Source organism: Chiloscyllium plagiosum, unplaced genomic scaffold, assembly GCF_037043375.1.
Source record: "Chiloscyllium plagiosum isolate Xiang-an unplaced genomic scaffold, Cpla_swu_hap1 HiC_scaffold_16, whole genome shotgun sequence".
Taxonomy (NCBI): domain Eukaryota; kingdom Metazoa; phylum Chordata; class Chondrichthyes; order Orectolobiformes; family Hemiscylliidae; genus Chiloscyllium; species Chiloscyllium plagiosum.
This window is the reverse complement of record NW_028270154.1, coordinates 23,558,442-23,581,882: the sequence shown is the minus strand read 5'-3', so window position 1 is coordinate 23,581,882 and position 23,441 is coordinate 23,558,442. Positions and strand designations below refer to the sequence as shown.

Below are 23,441 nucleotides of genomic sequence, written 5' to 3'. Positions count from 1 at the left end.
ACCATTTCTGTACCCTTTCCAAAGCCTCCCACCCTTCTGGCCGTGCAGTAAGCAGAAGTGCACACAATATTCCAAGTGTGGCCAAACTGAAGTTCTATACAGCTGCAACACGCCTTGTCAATTTTTATACTCTGTGCCCCGATCCATGAAGGCAAGCGTGCCTTGTGCCTTTTATTGCTTCAAACTAAGACTTCTCTCTGACTCCAGTATCTCTGAACTGTTTGCAGCTGCATGCTCCAGTGGGAGATTTTAATATGGAAGGCGAGCATTTTTAACCATTATGTAAAATTGTAGGACCTTGAGGCTTCAGATCTGTGGCTAGGCTGGGGCACTTGACACTGGAGGTGGTGAGGGTAGAGATTTTGGTCCCAGTGCAGGACCTTGTAGCACTGGCAGCAGCTGCATCAGCAAGGTTGGCCCACCGTGAGCACATGATGGCAGTGTTAGTGGAGGTGAGTTAGCGCCAGAGAATGGTGATTCTTTGTCCCAGCGATGGTAGCGTGGTGAAGTGCAGTTACAGAAGTGTTGTTGGTTTAGCAGCAGGAACTCGATTTTATGCAAGTTCCACTCTGTGGAATTTTACCGCAAGGTAAAAGAAAAAGATTTTCTTGAATTTCTTATTGAATTAATCAATTACCTTTTTGTTGTGTATGAATGCTCGTTTTAGAATCTTGCCTTCCAACCCAGACAAGTTAATCTTTTCTAATTCTGCCCTATCAAAACCTTTTTTAATTTTAAAGAACTCTATTTGATCACTTCACATTACTCCTCCAGAGAAATGAGAGCCGGTCAATTCAGTCTTTGGTGATAGTTACAATTTCGCAGTTCAGGGAGCCTCTGTGTAAACCATCTTTGTATTTCCTTCAATGACTCTATTTCCATTTTTGTAGTATGAACCAGATATACCCCAAATGTAATCTAACCAGTGAAATAACAAATGTGAAATAAATGAAATGTTGACCAGCAAAAGCCTGGTGTTGCAATTATTTCAACACAATAAGTTTTATGGAATCATAGAATCCCTACAATGTGGAAGCAGGCCATTCAGCCCATCAAGTCCACACCAACCTTTTGAAGAAAATTCCACACAGACCCTATCCCTGTAACCCTGCATTTCCATGGTCAATCCATCCAACCTGCACATGTTTGGACTGTGAGAGAAACCAGAGCACCCAGAAGAAACACACACAGACACGAAGGGAATGTGCAAACTCCACACAGAGTGTTGCCCAAGAGTGGAATCAAACCCAGACCCCTGGCACTGTGAGGCAGCAATATTAACCACTGAGCTAGCATGCCACCATAATGTTGCAGGTTAGGTGAATTAACCATAGAAATGCAGAATTACAAGGATAGGGTAGGGGACTGGGTTTGGTGGAAAGCTTTTTGGAGGTTCGGAGTGGACTCGATGAGCTGAATGGCCCGCTTCCACACTTTAGGGATTATCTGATTCTATAAAACTTATTTAATGTAAAAATGTTATTTTTAATAATCTTTTGAAAAAAGAAAGAAATTCTCTTTGAAATATCTTTTTTGCTTTCATTTGGCATTTTTGTCAAGTCTCTTTAACAAAATTCCCTGTGATAAAGAGGGTTGCGGTTCCAGTGGTGTGATTTGGACTGAATTGAATTGAATATTTTCTTCTGAGGGCTTCAAGGATTCCATGGGATCAAAGATTATGTAGAGGAGGCAGGAGGACAGCATTGAGAAACATATAAGCCATGATCAAATGGTGGAGCAGCCTCAATACCTGCTCCTCTATCTTATGGTCTTATGTAAAATGACTCTAAAACTGCACAGTGTTATGGAAGAAAACTCATTCATTGGAACTTAGCTTCCCAGCTTTAATGAGTGAAAAAGCTTCAGTGGAAAAGTAATAGTAATGAAAACATATAAGCTGGCATTTCACTGTGAACAAAAAATAACAGGATTGATGTCTTCTCATTGTCTGAACAAAGAACAACACTGCAAAGGAACAGGCCCTTTGACCCTACAAGCTTGCGCTGACACATTTTGCCCTTCCATACTAAAACTGTCTTCACTTACAGGATCTGTATCTCTCTATTCCTTTCCTATTCACATATTTGTCCAGGTATTTCTTGAATGCTGCTGCTGTGTTTGTTTCCACCACCTCCTCTGGCAACACGTTCCAGGCTTTCAACACCCTTTGTGTGAAAAACATACCTCACACATCTCTTTTAAACACGCCTGCCCTTGTACCTTGAACCTGTGTCCCTCTAGCAATTGACCCGTCCACCCTCGGAAAAAGCCTCCGCTCTATCCAAGCCATTCTATCTATGCCATTCACAATCTTACAAACTTCTATCGGGTCACCCCTCAATCTCCTGCGTTCCAGTGAAAACAAACCCAGTCCATCCAACCTGTCTTCATAGCTAAAATCCCCCATACTGGGCAACATCCTGATAAACCTTTTCTGTCGCCTTTTCTGCTTGAGACTCAGCCAGCATACCCTTCACTGAGAGGAAAATCCAAGGCTGCAGCTCCATGAGTGTAACTGAGGATGGTGAGTGAGGAGACGCAGCTTCAAAGCAAAGTCGTTCCCATCAGTTCCACTTTGGGAGTACTGCTGTGTTGATATCAGCAGTTTCACAGGCCACAAAGTCAAGTCATGTTGTCTTGTAAGCATGAGCAATCTTCGGTATCAACTCAGGACATAGACTGGATTCACAACGGAACACAGATTGAAGAGACTTTCATTGAGCTTTTAACTAATTGTGCGGAGACAAAATAGAACTACAGAATTAAAACTGCATTGACAATTGTAAAATATATTTTACTTCTCACATATGATTCAAACTGAGTTGCGCCAGCTTGCATCAAAATTCTTTTTCCATTCCGAGAGATGACAAGTTGAGACCATCACAAATTCAAGTTGAAAAGGAAAATTCTACATGTCATGTAGAAATGAATTTCAATGAACTTCAAGCCCTGATTATCTCAGCACACTGCTCCCTTTCTTTGATACAAGGCAACTAAAAATAAACTACAAACAACTTCAAAAATGCTTACTGCCAAAGGAACACATTTCACTGAACCCCCTAATGCCTACCTTTCACAATTCAAGCTGTTCTGACAATATTTGTCCACTATTGCACTAAAATGATGAACATCACCTACATATAGATACATAAACGCACACCTGGTGAGATTAATAATGAGGCTTCATGAAGAGAAACTCAAAGGGAAGGTGCAGATAAAAAGAAACAATGCAGCTTCAGGCACTGAAAATATTCTTTCTCTCTCAAATTTGTATGCAATATCCTAGTTATACAAAGAGGATGCTATCATGAATTAGAAAATCAGACTGAGAATGCAGAAGTGTTAGATTAAAATGATTACAATTTATTGTTGTTACAAATTATTTGGAGTCAATTGATTCGATTGTTCAATAGACGGGTAGAAAACATTTTAGATCTTCACACCCTGCACTACAATTTGACAATTCAGGACTACCAGTGGCAGTAGTTTACTGTTCAACATCATCATAATGACCAGTATTTGGCAGAACAATATCTGAATATGGTTCAGGCAGACTCAATAGATCTAATTCTGCTGCTATATCTCATGGTCTTATGGTCTGACAAGAGCAGTTATTTCTGCCCTTTGTTTACACTTTAATCTGCCCTGCTACCTTCAAACATTTGTATCCAATAATCAGAGGAATCAATTCTTGTACCTTCTTCTAGCTGTACCATTATGTCTCAACATCATTCTTCTATTCTCATAGCTTCTCAGAAATATACTTTATGTTTATCTTACACCTTTAATGTAATAAAGCCTGACAAAATACTTCACAGGAGCATCGTGAACATAATTTGACACCAAGCCGCATAAACAGATGGTTGAGTTGGAAAGAAAATAGTTTTTAATGAATGTCTTAAAGGAGGAACTAGAATAAGAGGTATATGGAGGAAATTTCACAGCTTCTAGCCTTGGCAGTTGGGTTCACAGCCATGGATAGGGGGACTGATTAAAACTGGGAATGTTTAAGAAGCCATAATATGAATCTTGCTGACATTTTGTGGAGTTGTAAGGCTGGAAGAGACCACAAAAACAAGGACGACTGAAGCCACCGAAGGATTTGTAAACTAGCTGTGAATTCTAAAACCGAGGCTTTGCTTTACCGGGAGCCAAAGTAATTCAGTGAGTGCAGGTGTGATGGGTGAATAGGAACAATGCACTCTCACAAGCTTCTTTGCAGGAACCTCCAGAGGTACCTGTGCCTTCCATCTTCCCTTGATCCCTCCAGCTCTCCCTGGCCTTGGATTCCAAAGCCTGCAGAAATTCAACCTGAGAATGCTTAGCCTGCGGTGGAGCAAGAGAATGTCAGCAGGCCTATAACCCAAAAGCACCAGGGTATGGCCACCTAAGTCTTCCAAGAAAACAAGGCTAACAGCAGGACAGGATCCCTCCACTACAATTGTAGGAGTCATTAAATATACAGGGAGACAGAGGAAGAAACAAATTTACTGAGGACACACAGGAGTGATTCATCATTCAATGCTCCACTTTTGTAAATATATGTACTTTCGCACTGTTAAAAAAGTCTGCTCTTGTATTAATTTCACACTCAAACGTGGTTAAGTCAGATGCATATGAGAGGAATGTGCAGTCTCTTCAGAAAGCCGAGCATGAAAGAAGTTATCATGGCCGTGCATTGCTCATCTCTCACAAGCAGGTGGCATCAGAATCGATGGATTCTTGAACTGTGATGTGGGGACTGCAACCAAGAGGTTGCACATTAACGTGGACAACACAGGTGAAGCGCACTGTGTTCAGAGTGTGCTAGAGCCTGACTTGCACAAGTCTTCCATGCTTAAACCCAACTTATAAAGTAAGAGTATGGAATCAATGATGACTCCATTCTTCTGTGAATGGTGAGGTTCATTTAAAATAAAAGGAAGGAGAGACATTATGGGGAAGTATAGCCTGGTTAGGCTGACATCGCTGGTGGGAAAATGCTGGAGTCAATTTTTAAGAACATAATAACTGAGCATTTGGAAAGCAGTGACAGAATCGGTGCTAGTCAGCATGGATTCACTAAAGGGAAATCATGCTTGACAAATCTTCTGGAATTGTTTGAGGATTTGACTAATAGAGTGGACAAGGGTGAATCAGTATAGAGTCATACAGACGTACAGTACAGAAACAGACCTTTCGGTCCAACTTGTCCGTGCTGAGATGTTGTGTATCTGGACTTTCAAAACACTTTTGAAAAGGTTCAACACAAGAGCTTAGTAAGGAAAGTTAAAGCTCATTGTATTGGAGGTAATGTATTGATGTGGATAGAGACTGGTAGGCAGACAGAAAGCAGAGTTGCAATAAACAAAGTGGCAGGCAGTGACAAGTCGAGTGCTGTATAATATACACAATATTCATTAATTATTTGGATGAAGGAATTGAATGCAATATCTCCAAATTTGCAGATGACACTGAACCGGGTGGTACTGTGCTGTGAGGAGGATGCTAAGAGGCTACAGGATGAGTTGGACAGACTGGCTCAGTGGACAAATACTTGGCAAATGCAAAATAATGTGGATAAATGTGAGGCTATCCACTTTCATTGCAAAAATAGGAAGGTGGATTATTATCTGAATGGTGGCAGTTTGGAAAAAGGTGATGTGCAATGAGATCTGTCTGTCATGATGGAACAATCGCTTAAGGTTGGCATGCAAGTGCAGCAGGTGGTGAGGAAAGCTAGTGGCATGCTCTCTTTCATAGTGAGAGGATTTGAGTATCAGAGTAAGGGTGTCTTGCTGCACTTGTACAGGACTTTCATGAGGCCACATCTTGAGTACTGTGTGCAGTTTAGATCTCCTACTCTGAGGAAGGATGTTCTTGCTAATGAGAGAATTCAGTGAAGGTTCATCAGATTGTTTTCTAGGATGGCAGGATAGACATAGGAAAGGCTGGATCAACTGGGCTTGTACTCGCTGGAATTGAGAAGAATGAGGGGAATCTCACAGAAGCATATACTGTGCAGTTGATAGTAGCATGCACCACTGGGAAGTCAGGATTGGCGGAGAATCCCATTGCTCAAGCTGCCTTGATTCTCCTCTTTGTTAAATAGTACAGGTTAAGTGTTGGTTATACGGTACTCAGGCATTGAGAAGACATGTTGCAGCTGTACAAGAGATTGGTAAGGCCAGTTTTGGAGTGTTGTGTTCAATTCAGGTTGCCCTGCTATAGAAAGGACGCTATTAAATTGGAAAGGTTTCAGAGAAGATTTATAAGGATGTTGCTGGGACTGGAGGGTTTGAGTTAGAGGGAGAGGTTGGATAGGCTGGGACCTTTTTCCCTGCAGTGCAGGATGTTGTGGGGGGGAACCTTATAGAGGTTTTTAAAATCAGGAGAGGCACAGATAAGGTGAAAAGCCAAGTTCTCTTCCCCAGGTTAGGGGATCCAAAACTAGAAGGCACAGATTTAAGGTGAGAGAGGAAAGATTTAAAATGAGCCTGAGGGGCAACCTTTTCACACAGAGGGTGGTGCATATGTGGAATGAACTGCTAGAGGAAGTGATAGAAGCAGGTACAGTTACAAGTGTAAAAGACATCTGGACAGGTACTTTAATAGGAAAGGTTTGGAGGGATATGGTCCAAACACAGGCAAATGGGATTAGTTTAGTTTGGGAAATTTAATCAGCATGGACGTGTTGGACTGAACCATCTGTTTCTGTGCTGCATGACTCTATGACTGTATAGTCACTATGAACCACATGGAGCTCCAACACTTCCCATGTCATACAATTACTTGGTTGGTATGTCTATTTTAGTTACTTATTCCTTCATTTAATTTTTAAAAACAATGCACTGGTCTTTCAGTTTATAGCCTGTAAATATTTCCCCTAATTAACTTCAACCAGAAAGTAATCTATAATAGATCGTCATATTAGTAGCTGTCACTAACCAATCAATTTCCAGTTTACCCGTGATGTCATTCTTTTGTGCTGGGCTCATGATCCTGGGCTTCAATTAATTCTGTTAAAACAAAACCTTACAAACTATGAGCCAAAAAAAAGGAAACAAAAAGCACCTCTTCTCCTCTCTACTGAATTCCTACTCTGCCTCCAAATTCCCCAAACTATTTACTCACTCAGGCTGTCTCTCAGACGGAATCTCTCCATTCTAACTGTGTGAAGCTTCCTTATTTTTTAACTTTCAAAAGAATCTCATTCCCATAGACCTGTTCTCTCTTTCCCCAGTTCTGGTGCCAACAGTTATACTTCAGCAGCTAAACAGAATTAGACCACATAACAAAACAAAACATCCCTATTGTTTGGAGAAATGTCATTGTACCGAACATACCGGTTGTCTTGTCGTTGTTCATGAGATCTCTGTCTCTGATGTAAATTCTGATGCTGGAGCAGCTTAATCCTAAATTCACAGGCACAAAGCTTATGAATTTTCCATTCTTGATGCCAAAAATGTATACTGGTCCATATGTCTTGCTCCAGATTCATAGAAACTGACAGCTTTTAGAATACTTTTCAATGGAATTGTTTCTTCAACTTGTCATTTGGATGATCCATCAGATAGGATATTTTCCAACAACATCTACATTGTATCGTCAAAAATCTACCAGGTTATCTCTGTATTATAGATGACATCTCAGTTCTCAGAAAAAAATAATAAACAGCATAACAGAAACTTCCCTTAGTTCATGACAGCAGTAAGAACAAATAGTTTTGTTTTCAACAGTGAAAAATGTCAAATCAACATGAGCCAGATCAATTGCTTCAGTATTAGACCTGATCTTACCAAACTAGAAGACATAAAAAGGTGCATACCTTACAAGACAACAATGATTTACAAAAGCTTCTCTGATTCTTCAAGGTTTTATACCTGTACATTTTATCAATGTTTCTCAGCTTCGAGCTCATCTTCACAAAAACATACCATACATATGGATGAAGATCATCAGCACATTCAACAAACTCTCAAAAATGCTTTATCATTTAGATTGTATGTTTTTCAATATAATGATTTCCCACAGCCCTCCACTTTGGAAGTAGATGCATCCTCGAAAGGTCTTGAAGCATGTTTATTACAGGATAGCAAGCATATTGTGTTTAGTTTTCAGGTTGTTAGTATAGCTTAGGGCTAACTACTCCAAAATTTAAAGAAGAACTATTCCTCCACTTTTCAGAATACAATGGCTTTATACATATCTATTTGGCATGCATTTCATTGTTTGTACCAATCACAACATTAGAAATGATCTCTTAAATGTCAGCAAAAGTGTCTTCATGACACCAGTATCTCCTTGTGAAGATCTAAGAGTGAGATGAAGAAGTTCAATATATATCAAGTTGACTATTTCCAGTACTCTTTACTGACTTCCAAAACTCTCTAAGAAGAATAATATTCCCTTAAATGTGTAAGTGGATATCTTTGAATCTAAATTGGAAGATAGTCTTAACGTTGATCTGATTCATGTTGATCACAGCAAAACAGAGCAGATTCAGCAAGCTACATTAGAACAGTTCAAAATGATCATCATGTGCATTTGGCCTGAGTGCATCAAAAACATCCTCAGCTAGTTTGGGAGACTATTTGGGACATACCTAAACTTCTCTTCGAATATCAATAAAACCATTGAATCCGAAGGTAATAACAGGAGTGATAAAATCAAGATGAAATGAAATAAAATCACATTCTACTTCAGCAAAGCTGCCAAGTCATTGCCAGAGCTGAGCTTCAGAAAGCAAGGGTCAAACATTCAATGCTCAAAACACGTGTTAGCCGAAAAGGCAACTTGGCATCTGTGTTCTGCAATAGCCATTTCAATCATCTGTGTTCGACAGGAATGACCTGACGTAATATTGTAACTGCTGATATTGATAATCATTATCTTCACTGTAGGGAGATGATCAAGACAATCTGGTTGTGCCATCTATACAAGAGTTCCACCATTCCTTGATGATCTTGGACATTTGGTGGGTGGACTGAGACCAACTGCCACTGCTCTCACTGGCACTGGTGGCAGGAGAGCTGCCCTGCAATTGGCTGGCAGCACTTTGCAGGTCGGACTTCTGCCACCAGAATCCTTATTCACAGGAAATACCTGACTGTAGCTGCTTCAGTGCTGAAGGACATTTAATTCCATCAAGCTTCCCACACAGAACTGACATGGTGTTGCAATCAAAATCCAATTAATGGCAAGACCCCATTGACGCGACAGGATCTCAGCCAATAACTCTGGAACAAGGCTTAAATCACAACTTTCTAATACTCAGCCAGCCAATCCAAAGCTAATTACAATTTATAACCAACAAACAGGCTGAGATTAGCTACTTTTGATGAAACATTGAATCTATAACCATCCAAATGTTTGCACATCAGTACCACAATAGGCAAAGTTTTCACATTGTACTACTGTGTATACTGCAAGAAGTTCTGATTTTATTATGCATCCAGAATATTTGTAATTTTTCCAATGTAAAATATTTTGTCAGATCACAAAATCTAGCAAGTGTTTAGTTTGAATCTCCAGTAAGCAGATCACATGTATTATTGGGTTTTTGTAAGCAGACACATGAACTGTTTGATGCATGGTTAAGTGCATGAACACATTATAATAATCCTGCTAATGACAGTATGGACACTTACCATGCCCAATTAAATACTGGGGGCTCAGAGATGTGAGCCTTCATAAGAGTACTTTCACCTGTTTTCAATAATCAGCACCAAGCCTTGGATATATGATCATAATTTCTTCAATCGAATCTCGTGAACTCTTTCATACAATTATTGACCCAAATGTCAGAATTTCATGTTAAGATGAATTTGAGGGGGATCAGAATAGATTAAATTACCCATTTATTCATGGTGGTGAATTAATTTCATGAGAATTCTATTGGTTGGAATGCATTCTTGAACCTCCCTGAGGCTATGAGTGTCATTGTATAAATATAAGGTCTTGCTTTTTATCCTCTCAGTTCATTCCATTGATATCTTAGAGCTGGAACATGTATCCCAGATAAAAATAAGATCATTTGGGGTTGCACCTCCATATTTTCCAGTTTCTTAATGAGGGCAGTTTATGTCAATAAAAACAAATAAGACTTAAAGAGGAAATTTTAAACTTTGCTGTATTCTGCAATGTTGTATTAAGCCACAATTTGTCCGAGACATTACTTGAGAAAACATTCTGCGCATCCATTTCCTTAGTGATTTTCCATTCACAAAGAACATTTTTGATGTGACTCAGGTTGGATCATATTCAGAAATCTCAGAAGGACAAATCCACAACAGATTAAGTGTTCCACCACTGTTTCTGAGTTTATTGCTGTTGTGGCCTCCATCAGTTCACAAAGTCCCAATTTTCTTTTGTTGTATAAATTGTGTCAGATGTCCACAAATTACAAAATTTAATATTTTTGTTCAAGAATGGAGCCTGGGGTAAACCAGTCAATCACATAGATTCATTTTCCTGACATCAGTCGGGGCAGATAATTCATATTTCATGATAATTTACTGAGTTTTGAGAAATTCTTAGAATCTCTACAGTATGGAAGCAGGCCATTCAGCTCATCGATTCCACAGCAATCCTCCAAAGAGCATCCTACCCTCCCCTATCTCTGTATTTTCCATGGCTAATCCACCTCGTTTGCACATCCCAGGGCACTTTAGCCTGGCCAATCTAGCTAGCCTACACATCTTTGGACTGTGCAAAGAAACCCACACAGACAAGGGGAGAATGTGCAAACTCCACACAGATAGTCACTCGAGGACTGGAATCAAACCCAGGTCTCTGGCCCTGCGAAGTAGCAGTGCTAATCACTGAGCCACCATGCCACCCTGAATTCATCGCATTTGGTTTTCTGCAATACCAAAAAAAAAACAAGTCTGTATTGGTTTGCTAAACACAAATCATATTTGACAATTTTTATTTCTAATACTTGATTGGACAAAGGAAATACAGCATTGTAAGTAAAGTTATAGAATAAAGGGGATAGTAGAAATGTGGTTCTAAATTGGCTGAGGGATAGGAAACAGAAAGTAATAGTTTCTCGTTATATTTTGGCCTTGAAGAACATCTACTGTGGAGTTCCTAGGGGTTGCTATTTGTGACCCTTGCTTTTCCTGTTATAGATCTTGGTGAACAAAGTATAGTTTCAAAGTTTGTGAATGATAGAATACTTTGGAGAATTAAAAATTGCCAGGACAATGAAAACAGCAAAAGGACATTCGTGGATTGGACAGATAGGCGGCAGATGAAATTAAATTTGTAGATTTGTGGGGCAATGCACTTTGTTATAAAGACCATGGATGCCAAAATATAATAAAGGTTAATAAAGGGGGTTCAGGAACAGAGAACTCTGGGTATATATGTGCATAATCGTTAAAGGTTGCTGGACAGGGAAACAAAACTGTTAATGAAGTAGACAGCATTCTATACTTAATAAATCACAGTAAGGGCAGAAAGGTTATGATGAACGTCTATAAGTCACTGTTTGGACCTCAGCTGGAATATTGTATGCAGTTTGGCATGCCACACTACAGAAGTGATGTGAATACATTGTAGAGAGCGCAAAATAAGAATAAGACATTTCAATTGGGAGGAAAGAGAGGACAAATTCAGCCTGCTTCTCTTGAAGAGAAGTGGGTTCAGAGGTTTAACAGAAGTTTTCAAAGTCAAGATGGGAACAAGGCAAAAACAGGGAAATGGAGGTTAGATCCGACATGATTTCATTGAATGGTGAAGCAGACTCCTTTGGCCAAATGGCCAACTAAAAGGCCAAATGGCCATCCTCATACAGTCATAGAGGTCTATAGCATGGAAACAGGCCCTTTGGCCCAAATCGCACATGCTGCCCAGTATTCACAATTTATACGAATTTCATTTACCTGTGTTTCATTCCTATCCCTCTATGCATATCCTATCCACATATCTGTCTAAATGTGTTTTAAATGACAAAGTTATATTCACTTCCACTATGACCTCTAGCAGCCCATTTCAGACACTCATTGCCCTCTGTGTGAAAGAAGTTGCCCCTGTGGTCACTTTTGTATCTCTCCCCTCTCATCTTAAACTTATGTTCTCTAATTTTAGACTCCTCTACTATGGGGAAAAGCTGATGGTTATTTACTTTATACATGTCCCTTGTGATTTTATATATCTCCATAAGGTTACCCCTCAGTCTCCAGTGAAAGAAATCCCAGCCTATCCAATCTCTCCTTATAACTTAAACATACTAGCCCAGGTAGCATCCTAGTAAATCTTTTCTGAACTCTTTCTAGTTTAATAATATTCCTTCTGTAGTAGGATGACCAGAACTGCACACTACTCCAAATGTGGCCTCACCAACATCTTGTACAACAGCAATGAGATATCTCAACTCCTAAACACGCTAACTGATAAAAGCTAGCATGCCAAAAGTCTTCTTCAACATCGTGCCTACCTGTGACTCTGTTTTCAAGGAACTATGAATCTGTACCTCTCGATGTCTTTGTTCTATAATACTCCTCAGAGCCCTACCATTGACGGTGTAAGTCCTGCCCTGGTTTGACCCACCAAAGTGCAACACCCTGCACTTATATAAAGTAAGCTCCTTCTGCCATTCCTCAGCCTACAGGTCCAGTTGATCAAGATCTTGCTGCATTCCCAGATGACCTCCTTCACTGCCCACTATACCTCCAATCTTGGTGTCATCCACAAACTTATTAACCGTACCTCCTGGATTCTGATCCAAATCATTTATAAAAATTATGAATATCAGTGGACCCAGCACTAATCCCTGTAGCGCACCACTGGTCACAGGCCTCCAGTCTGAAAAACAACCCTCTACCACCAACCTCTGTCTTCTATCATCAAGGCAATTTTATATCCAATTGGCTAGCTGTTCTGGATCCTGTGAGATTCAATCTTACTCAACAACCTACCATGCAGTACCTTGTCAAAGGCCTTGCTAAAGTCTATGTGGACAACATCTACCGCACTGCCGTCATCTACTTTCTTGGTCACCTCTTCAAAAACCTCAATCAAATTAATGAGATACAATTTTCCCCACACAAAGCCATCCCAAATGAGTGCTTGCCTCTCCAATGCATGTAGATCCTGTCTCTCTAAATCCCCTCCAACAACTTACCCACCACGCATGTTTGGCTCTGCTCCTCCATCTTATGGTCTTACCATCTATGCAGAATGTTGAGGGAGAAATTGTTCCCACTTGTAAATGGATCAAGAACCAGAAGGCACCATTTTAAAGTGTTCTTCACATTAACAAATGTGAGGGGAGAAAAATTCTTTATCACTCAGCAATCATTATGATATGGAACACACTGCCTGAAAGCATGGGGGAGGCATGTTCAGTAGAAGGATTTGAGAGGGCATTGTTTCTATTTACAGAATCATCCAATGTGTCAGCTTATGGAAAACAAAGGTAGGAGATCGGTTATATTCCTAGGAGGACAGGAGACTGAGGGTGGACATAGTTGAGACATATAAAATTATGAGGGGCAGAGACAGGAAGGAAACTTTTCCCTTGGTTAAGAGATCAATGTCTTGAAAGGCATAGATTTAAGGTAAGGGGCAGGAGGCTAAGAGAGGTTGTGAGGATTATGTTTTTCATTCAGACGCTATTTGGAATCTGGAATTCACTGCCTGTAAGAAACAGAAGGTAAAGACTGATAGCTGCATGACATTTAATAACATGACATTTAGATGTACAATTGCAATTCCAAGGCATACAAGGCCAAGTGCAGAAAAATGGGATGAGAAATGAAAAATGGGAGTTGTTTTTGACCAGTGGAGACTTAATGGGCTTGAGGGCTATTTTCAGTGTCGTGGACCTCTATGACTATCAGCACTAAAGTAAAACATTTCGACAGTCAGTGTAGGCACAGTGGGCTGAATGACCTCTTTCTGCAATGTCACAATTCTGTGGTTCTGTGAGATGGGATTTGCACTGAAACCCCAATGTGGCAGACTCAGATGGAATTGCCTTAGAAATTGAAGATTCCGATTGCCAATTTTCAATAAAACCATTCATTCATTCTTTTCCCTGCATAACGGCAGAAAACAGCAGAATACATTTCTGCAATGTTCTACAATGAGTAGACCACAGTTCTAACATTGTGTACAATCTTTGGTGTATCACATAGGAAGACTGAAGCCATAGAGAGCAGAGCACATAGATTTTTCACTATGATAGAAGACATGAGAAATTGCGTTGACATAGAAATATTTGATATTCTGAGACAATTTTAGCTCAAGCAGACAAGGTCAAGAGGACATGTAAGAAGTGTTATTTTTAAATTCTGGAGAATTTTCATGGAATGACTTATGGAAGAATCTCTAATTGGCTCGTGGTAAAGGGTCATTGATTTAAAGCCTGAACTGAGCAAGGGCAAAGTAAGAATGTGGAGGGATAATGAAGGCATAGAGAAAGAGAGAGAACAATTGATTGTTTACATCTTCAGCTGCCTGAAATGAGAAGCAACTTTAACCCTCTCAACATGTCTTACATTCAAATCCAACCCTGGGTTGAAATGACAGTTCTCTTAATTCATGAAACATCCAGTCATGCAGCAGTCAGGGGTAAAAGAAAGCTGGTGATATCAGTCGTTGGTAATCCAGAGAACCAGGCTGAAGCTTTGGTGACATAGGTTAAAATCACTGCATGGAAGCTGGTGAGTTATTCAATTCAAACAATTCAATCAATACACCTGAAGTCTAAAGCTTGCCTCTGTAATGAGAAGAGTGACAATTATCATCAGTTGTTGTAAAAATTGAATTAGTTCACTCATGAACGTTTGGAAAAGAAAGCTGATGTCCTCTCCTAGTCTGGTCGCCATGTGAACTGCAGACCCACAGATGTGAATGACTCTTAAACACACACTGAAATGGCCTAACAAAATATTCAGTTTCAGGATAATGAGAGATCGGCCACAAATGGTGGCCTGGCCATCCATATCTGCACCACATGAAAGAATAGGGGGAACAAAAATCAGAATGCTTTTCATGAAAAGTAACTATATTTGAGATTTAAGAATTAATGATAAAGCTTATCCTTGAGCATTGTGGACAGAATCAAGCTCCAAGAACAGGAAATCCAAGTTAATCTCCTCTAGATTTCATTGTGAAAAGACAAGCAACAATATAATGAATAGTTCTTCACATTGTTCAATCCACTGAAACTTCAAAATCTATTTCTGTTCCTTATGACCTTATTGTGAAGTCCTGTGCTCGGGATGAGATGCAGCTATAACAAGGTCATCAGTCGTAAATTAAGGCCATTTCCTTTCAACACCTGAAGTGATATCACATTGTTGTGACACTTCAGTCACTTGCCTTTTGCAGTAAGTAAAAATGACAATTTCTTTAGTGCCAGAGTTATTGATATAAGTTTGATGACAGTAGAAAGCGAGGATTGCAGATGCTGGAGGTCAGATTCGAGCGTGCGGGGCTGGAAAAACACAGCAGAGCAGGCAGCATACAAGGAGCAGGAGAATCGACGTTTTGGGCATAAGCCCTTCCTGATGAAGGTCTTATGTCCGAAATATTGATTCTCCTGCTCCTCAGATGCTACCTGCCCTGCTGTGCTTTTCCAGTACTACACTCTCAGCTCTAAGTTTAATAACACCAGAGATCACTGAGCATTTCCCTTTGAGTTTGTGAACCGGAGACACTTTCAAGCAAAAGAGCAATAAAAGTAAAGTAGTTACTTTTTTAAAAACAGTTTTGTGTGTGCATGCACATGTGCGTGTGTGTGAAGGCATGTGGCTGTGTGAGGGTGTGTTTTTGTGGGTGCGTGTTTGTGGGCATGTGTGTCTGTGGATGTGCAGATGTGTATTTGTGGGTGAGTGTTTGTGGACGAGTATGGGCATGTGTGTGCACGCGTTGTGGGCATGTGTATGTGGGTGTGTGTTTGTGGACGAGTATGTGTGCATGTGTGGCGGTGTGGGTATGTGTGTATGTGGCTGTGTGTGATGGTGTTTGTGGGTATATGTATGTGGGTGTGCATTTGTGGAGGTGTATGTGTGGGTATGGGTGTGTGTTTGTGGGTGAGTGTCTGTGATTGTGTGGGTGTGCGTTTGTGGGTATGGGTGTGTGGGTGTGAGTGAGTGTATGCATGTGGATGTGTATGTACAGGTGTGTGTGTGGGTGAGTGTGTGTGGGTGTGAGTGAGTGTATGCATGGGGGTGTGTGTGGGGGTGCGTGCTTGTGGAGGTGTGGGTATGTGTATGTATGGTGGTGAGTGAATGTGTGTGGTTTTAGGTGTGTATGTGGATCTGTCAGTATGTGCAATTGGGTGTGTGTTTGTGTGAATGCGTGGATGAGTGTGTGTGTTTATGGGTGGGTGCGTGCGTCTGTGGGTGATGTGTGTATGTGTGTCTGTAGGTGTGTCTGTTGGTGTTTGTATGTGGTGTTTGTGTGTATGCTTGTGTTTGGTTGTTTCTATGGGTGTTTGTGTGAAGGTGTGAGTGCGTGTCTGTGGGTGTTTGTGTGTAAGTGTGTGTGTTTGTGGGGGTTTGTGAGTGGGTGTGTCTGGGAGTGTTTGTGTGCAGGTGTGAGTGCATGTGTGTGTCTACGAGTGTTTGTGTTTGTGTGTGTCTGTGGGTGTTCATGTGTAGGTGTTTGTGTGTAGATGAGTGTGTATATTTGTGGATGGGCACATGCATGTTTGCATCACAAAGCTGGTCCTTTTACAAGCTTATGTTGTCCTTGATTTTTTTCAGAGAGGTTCTAAATGACCCAAGGTTCCATCATGTCTGAAGTTTGAATGGTTCATTGGGGCCCTTTAGTTTACGCCTAACAGATAATGCTTCAGGCAGAACCCTTTGAAATCTTTTTCAAAAAACCATTACCATCCAGCTGCACAGGTCAGTTCAATTCGGGGGTTAGTTGACTCAGGGTCACAGTTGAAACTGAATGCTCTCCCCCTGCTTCTGTCCTTCTGACTTTTTAACCTGTAAGCTTTTTGTGTCATTGTTACGCTTTGTGCAAAGGGATTTGTTTATTGTTGCAAGTATTTTGGAACAGCATCATTGAGTAGAATAAGTTATTCTGATGTTCTATTTTCGGTTTGTTGTGTTTCATTCCATAATTTTGTAAATAAATTCTGTTTGCTGAAAACTCGGCAGTCTGACCAGTTAAGTCACTCCGGGAATATCTACTATACACTTACCTGAAACAATTAGCAAAGTTACGGTCTGGGTATCTGCTTAAAAATGTTTTGAGGTCTGGTCCATAACATGTGTCTATGAATGTTTGCCTGTTGGTGGGGATGTGTTTTGTGTGTGTGTGTGTGTGTGTTTGTGTGGAGGTGGGTGTTTGTGTATGCCTGAGGGTGTTTGTGTGTAGGGGTGTGTGTTGGTGTTTGTGTTTGGGTGTTTGTGTGTAAGGTGTTTGTGGGTGTTTTTGTATAGGTGTGTTTGTGGATGTTTGCATGTAGGGGTGTGGGTGTGTGTCTGTGGGTATTTGTGTGTGGGTATTTGTGTGTATGAGTGTGTGAGTGGGTATGTTTGTGGCTTGGTGTATTTGGGTGTGTTGGTGGGGTGGTGGTGTAGGGGAAGCAGGTGTTCTCAGGATCAAGAACTTTATTGAAATGATATCAATTTCCATTTCCAAGTCCACTGCAATTCAACATTCATTTATCAATTTCTGTCACTTCTTTGAGTGTTTGTTTAACTGAAATTGGTGATTGTAGATGACATTTGGGTTACAGGCTGAAAGGAAGACCTAAGACAATTAAAGAGACTTGCAAAAGAATTGTCCTAATTTACTTCATTTATAAAATTTGGACTTTTATTCAAATTGCACTCTTGAAACCATGTATCCTTACTCCACACATCACTTCACAGTTTCCCATCTACTCATGCATCTAACATATGATGCCTACCACTTGCAAGTTCCCATTTAAATCTCACACAATGCTGACTTGAAAACATGTGACTATTCCTTATCTGACATCGCCTCAAAGTTCTAGTACACCATCCCAAATGGCACTCTACCAATCCTGTGTGGATTGCACAGTCCAAAATAGATCACTACCATTTTCTCAAGGGCAACAAGGAATGGGCAAAAAGTGCTGGTCTTCTCAATGACATGCACATTCCTCAGACTAAAATAAAATGCAATACTGTTCTCGTGTTATCCGAACTGTTCCTTCATAACAATTTACATTTTTAAGCAATTTCTTCTGCCTGCATTCTTGGAAATTATATTTCTCTCTCTTTTCTTAAGTTTACAAACCTGGTTGCTGATCAATGAGCACTGTCTGAACTGATTTAATTGTCGAGCAATACAGGTGCTTAAATAAGTAAGAAGAAGAGGTGGAAATTGAACTGTTAATGTTGAAATCAATATGAATTTACTTTGTGGAGGAATTAGTCAACTGGTTAATGTGAGGAAGACATTCCATGTCCTCCTCTGACCAGTAAACACCTTTGCACTCAATGAGGAACTTTGCTGAATCTAGCACTAAGCCAAAGTCCCCAAAGGCATCCTTTTGTTCATTCCATTCTGGAGAGCTGCCACCCTGATCTGTAAGTAGCTCACTTTCTGAGGGCGAGATTTAGTTTTCTATTAGTTGCACAGCAAGCACAACATTTCCCCCGAGGATATAATCATATACAGAATAAATGTGTCCTGTACATAATCTACAATCCACTCCGAATGAATTGGAATGGAGCAGAAAACAACAACCTTTGTGCCATTTCATTTATAGAAAATTTGAGTTATTTTTAGCAAAATTAGATCCTGAATTAACAAGAGCAGATTTTAGTCAAAACGGTCCCTAAGTCGAACACATGATAAAAATACAGAAAAATAGGAATGGGTGCCATTTTTAAATGATCGATAGCACCATTCTTATGAAAACATCAAACATTCACAGTAAATCACATCTCATAAATGTTCTTCCTTGGGTTCATTATGTGTGATGATCAAATGGACAAATCAGAGGATGATGATCTGAAGGTAAATGACAAAACAATGCATTTGAAAATGAATAAATGTTCACATTTTGCTCTCATATCACATCAGCGAACAGCGTCATGATGAAACATAATCCTGCATTGCCCAGGAATGAAACTATAATGGATAATACATGCAAGTGAAAAGTGCATGAACTTTGAATATAGTTTTGCTATTTCAATGAATGTCAGTGTACAAAATTAGTCTTAAATAAAATGGGCTGCTGAATTCTGTGCATCCTCAAAATTGCTTTTAAATATATAGAGTACACAGTTTTCTTTGAGTGCAATCTGCATTACAGTGCAAAGTGTGCTGAATATTCACTTAGTGTTCCAAAGTTATGCATTAAAAACACTTCATGATAGATTTAAAAATGGCAACTTGGTGCTGTTTTATTAACAAAGTTGAAAACAGGTTCATCCCATAATTGGCTCAAGGATAAGCCTAACTGACATCTGACAGTGAGATGGTTGGATTTCCCCACGGATATTGCCAATTTAATCACAAGAGGTTTCTCCACTGTGAGGAGACTGATGTGGGATCTTTCCCAGAATTAAGTAGACCCTGGCTCCTCTTTTTCCTGCCATTATGGGATACATTAAAACCAGCCTCAAGTGTAAGATCTCTCCAATCAGAGCCTGGATGTACTAGTGTTAACTGTTGACTCAGAAGGTTCTAATCTATTGAAATAAATCCCAGTGTGAAAGGAATTGTTTTAGTGCAGTATTATATTGAAACAAAACCTTGAGAGGTGCAATGTCTACTGTCTGAAGAACTGCAAAGGGATTATTTCCATTTGCTGGCTGTTGAATTCACTGTTGTCTATCCCAAAGCACAGCAATAATATGTTTGTCCCAGTTGGTCACAATGTCCTTCGACCTTCAAGGATCAAAGAGCCAGGTGACTGGTGTTAAATGGTAACTACTATTTTAACAGTTTCACATGCTTTCAGAAATTATATGCTGTGGAGGTCAACCATATGTTTGTTTCATCTCGTCAGCTTTAAAAAGGTCAAACTAAACCTCAACAATGTCAATCCATTGATATGGTTCATAAATACCTGTACTGAATACTGTGAATGTTGTGCATATACAATGGTGTGTGCTCCAAGAATAACATAATGTTTTTGTTCCTTTGCTTCATCTAAAAGCAACTTGGACATTTCAACTTTCTTGAAGGCACTTTCTTTGCAATGTATTCTACTAGGGGATAATATCGTCAGACTAAGCTGTTCCTGCTGTAGTGCATGGGAGATAGAAACAGCCATCACAGAATGTCAATTATTTCATTATTAGGCAACCTCATAAAATAGTTATTTGGTGTTGATTAGAGAAGGGAATTGGAGGCTTAAGTGCTTTCGTTGGGAAATACTTAGCCACTTTTATGCATTTCATGACCTGACATTTTTCCCATCGTCTCTTTTCTTTATGTGGAAATTCTTTACTACAGCATTCTGCACTCCCTTCCGGGAGAAAAACACAGGGTGGCAAGAGTAGCTGTGTCTGTCTATCAGCAGATAGACAATTCCCTTTCACTTTTTATATCTCAATTTAAATGGAGATTAGGAAGACCATTCTGTGAATTAAAGTTCATATTCCACAAATTTAGTTTAATACAAATTATGATTACTCTGGGCAAACAAAAGTTTATCATGCAGCTATAAATTTACTTTTCAACAGTTTGGACGAAAGCATCTTATCTCATTCCTTATTTCAGGCCAAAGTAACACTCTAAGTTTACACTTTCTCCTCTGCTTAAGATATGTTTATTAAGATTCCCTGACAATGGACTCCCACCAATTCCTCAGTTCTCCACATTTCCTGTATAGTTCAACTTTATTACCGTGAGGATTACATCTGTCGTTCACATGCTGTCTTCAGCGTTCATGTGTTTGCTTTGTGACCTGTTACCAAACGTAAATACAATATTCAAGATGGGCTTTCATTAGAACATTGCATAATTTCATTACAAAATTGATAAAAGAGAACCGATGAAAATAGTATACTTAGATTTTCAGAAGGACTTTGATAAGGTTCCTCATAGGAGGTTGGTTAGAAGCAAAAGGAATAGGAGGTAATGTACTGACACAGATTATTGATTAGTTTCCGTCTGTTAACCAGACAGTTAGAATAAAAGGGTCATTTTTGCAGTGGAAGATTGTAATTAGTGGTGTACTGCAAGGATTAGTACTTGGGCCCTGCTGTTCACTACATATCAATGATTTGGAAATGGGGACTAACTGTAATATTTCCAGTTTAGTGACAATACAAAGCTGAGTGGGAATGAGTGATGTGAGGAAGATGTAAAGTAGCCTGAGGACGATTTGAACAGGCATAGCGAATGGACTAGTGCACGGGAGAAGGAATATTATGTGGAAATGTGACATCACCCATTTGTTAGGAGAAACATATGTGCAGAATATTTCTTAAATATAAAGAAGTTGGAAAATAAATATATAATAGGATCTATGTGTCCTTGTTGGCAAGTCACAAGGTTAACATGCAGGTACAACAAACTATTAGACAGGGTAATGGAATATTAGTTATAGCAAGAGGATTCAAATGTAAGTTTAGTGAAGTCATACTTCAATTACAGAAGAGCTTGACCCGATAGTTTTGTCTCATTAACTTCAGAAGATTATTATTGCCATGGAAGGAGTGCAATAAAGGTTCACCAGATTTGCTCCCAGGATTGTGAGACTGTCTTATGAAGAGACATTGGGGAAACTAGGCCTATTATTCTCAAGATTTTCAAAGGATGAGTGGTGATCTTATTGAAACTTACAAAATACTTAAAGAAGTAGAAAAGTTTCTCCTGGATTGATTTTCCTCCTGGAGTGAGGGCCATTACCAATTCTGCAGTGGGTCCAGTAGTCTGCTTAACTGTTGCAGTGAAGATGAGGTGGGGACTGAGTGGCCTCACTGAGGCCAATCAGTTGGGATGCCTTCCAGAAAGCCTTCTGCTTCTACTGGGGGAATGGGTCCTTCCATTGAGCTCAGAATAACTCAGGAGGAGGGTTCCCCACCATCAGCTGCAGGCAAACCCACTAAGTTTGACCACATGACATGGCCCCATAGACCACTGATTAAATACAAATGGTATCAGGATGAGGCCCTGAAGCAGACACTTGACGATCTCAATTTGCTTCTGAGAAGAAGTTGATTCTTGACCTTACTCACTCCAGATCTAACCGTGAAAATTTGGAAGGCAATGGAGATCTCCACCCTACCCAGGTATAGGGCCTCCTGTTTCTTAAACTCCCTCTGCAGGAGGCATTAAATTAAAATGTGTGCCATTCTGTTTGATTTTTGGTTTATACTTCACAGATATTGGAGTGGACAACAGTAATTCTGTAATGTTACACTCCCAGCAGACACAATGCTTTTGTGGAGATTTTCTGTTACAGATCAGGCAGTGATCTCTAATGGCTGACAAGTAGCATTTTCAACTGGACGTTCACAAAGTCATTAGCTAAGTACCAAGTCAATGAAAGCCCTCAGTTTTCTTTCAGTTTCATCTTTAATTATTTTAACCAATAGACAGGAAGCTATAGCAAGATATCAACCTTACTTTATATTTATCTACTCAGCAGAACTGGCAGCAAATGTGAAAAATAACAGAGTTAATGTCAAACATTAACTTTATTACTTGCTGCACAGAATCTGCCTGACTGTGTATTTTCAACATTTTCTGTTTTTATTTCAGATTTTCAGTGTTATGCCTCTTTGGGGTAGCACATTGGAAATCAAGCTCTGCTTATTCCAAAGTTGTTACAAAAAGTAAAGATGTTTGAAAATTACACTAGATACCCTACTTTACCTGACTTTCAGAAATAGAAAGCAAAAACCAGATGTCTGTATTTAACAAACATGACTATTCATTACAAGTAATTAGATTCCAGCTATAGTTATAAACCATTGACATATAATACTATTCATTAAAACTCAAATCTCCTTAAAAACTGCCTTTGCACACATATACTTAGACAGACAGGGTGAAATAGACTACAGACAGAGGAGGAAAAATGGGAAGACATTTCAGTAATCTTTGCTCCCAGGTTTTCTTTTTGAGATGAACCATACAATTCTTCTGCTGGCCTAGCCCACCACTTCAGTCATTTTTCTACAGATGCTTCCACGGGTTGGTGAGAAACACAGGGTGGCTGGCACAATGTATGAAGTTCCTGACTTAACAGTTTCAACGTCACAGCTTACACAACTGTTGCAGAAAAAAATAAACTGGTTTATTTAGGTTTATACTGAGCCTTGACTGCAGAGAGCAGAGCTGGGGAAGAACTGAATCCTTTCCTCTTCTTGTCACTTGCTCCCACCTCCAAGCTGTTCAGTTACTTGAGAAACAATCACACAATTGTTGGCAAGATTAAAGGTCTCAGTTATTTATAATTGGTCATTTCTCCATCGACCAATCAAATGTGTGTTGTCAGCAAAAGAACACCGCTCAGCACCAAATCATCTGCCTGGTCAAATAGTTATTTACAT

The 23,441-nt window shown here is 39.8% G+C and overlaps 1 protein-coding gene across 14 annotated transcripts in view; it reads right to left on the bottom strand.

The window, feature by feature from the left end:
* Positions 1 to 23,441, bottom strand: part of LOC122556528 (teneurin-2-like) — a 2,772,576-nt gene that overhangs the window by 1,523,586 nt on the left and 1,225,549 nt on the right. The window lies entirely within an intron of this gene.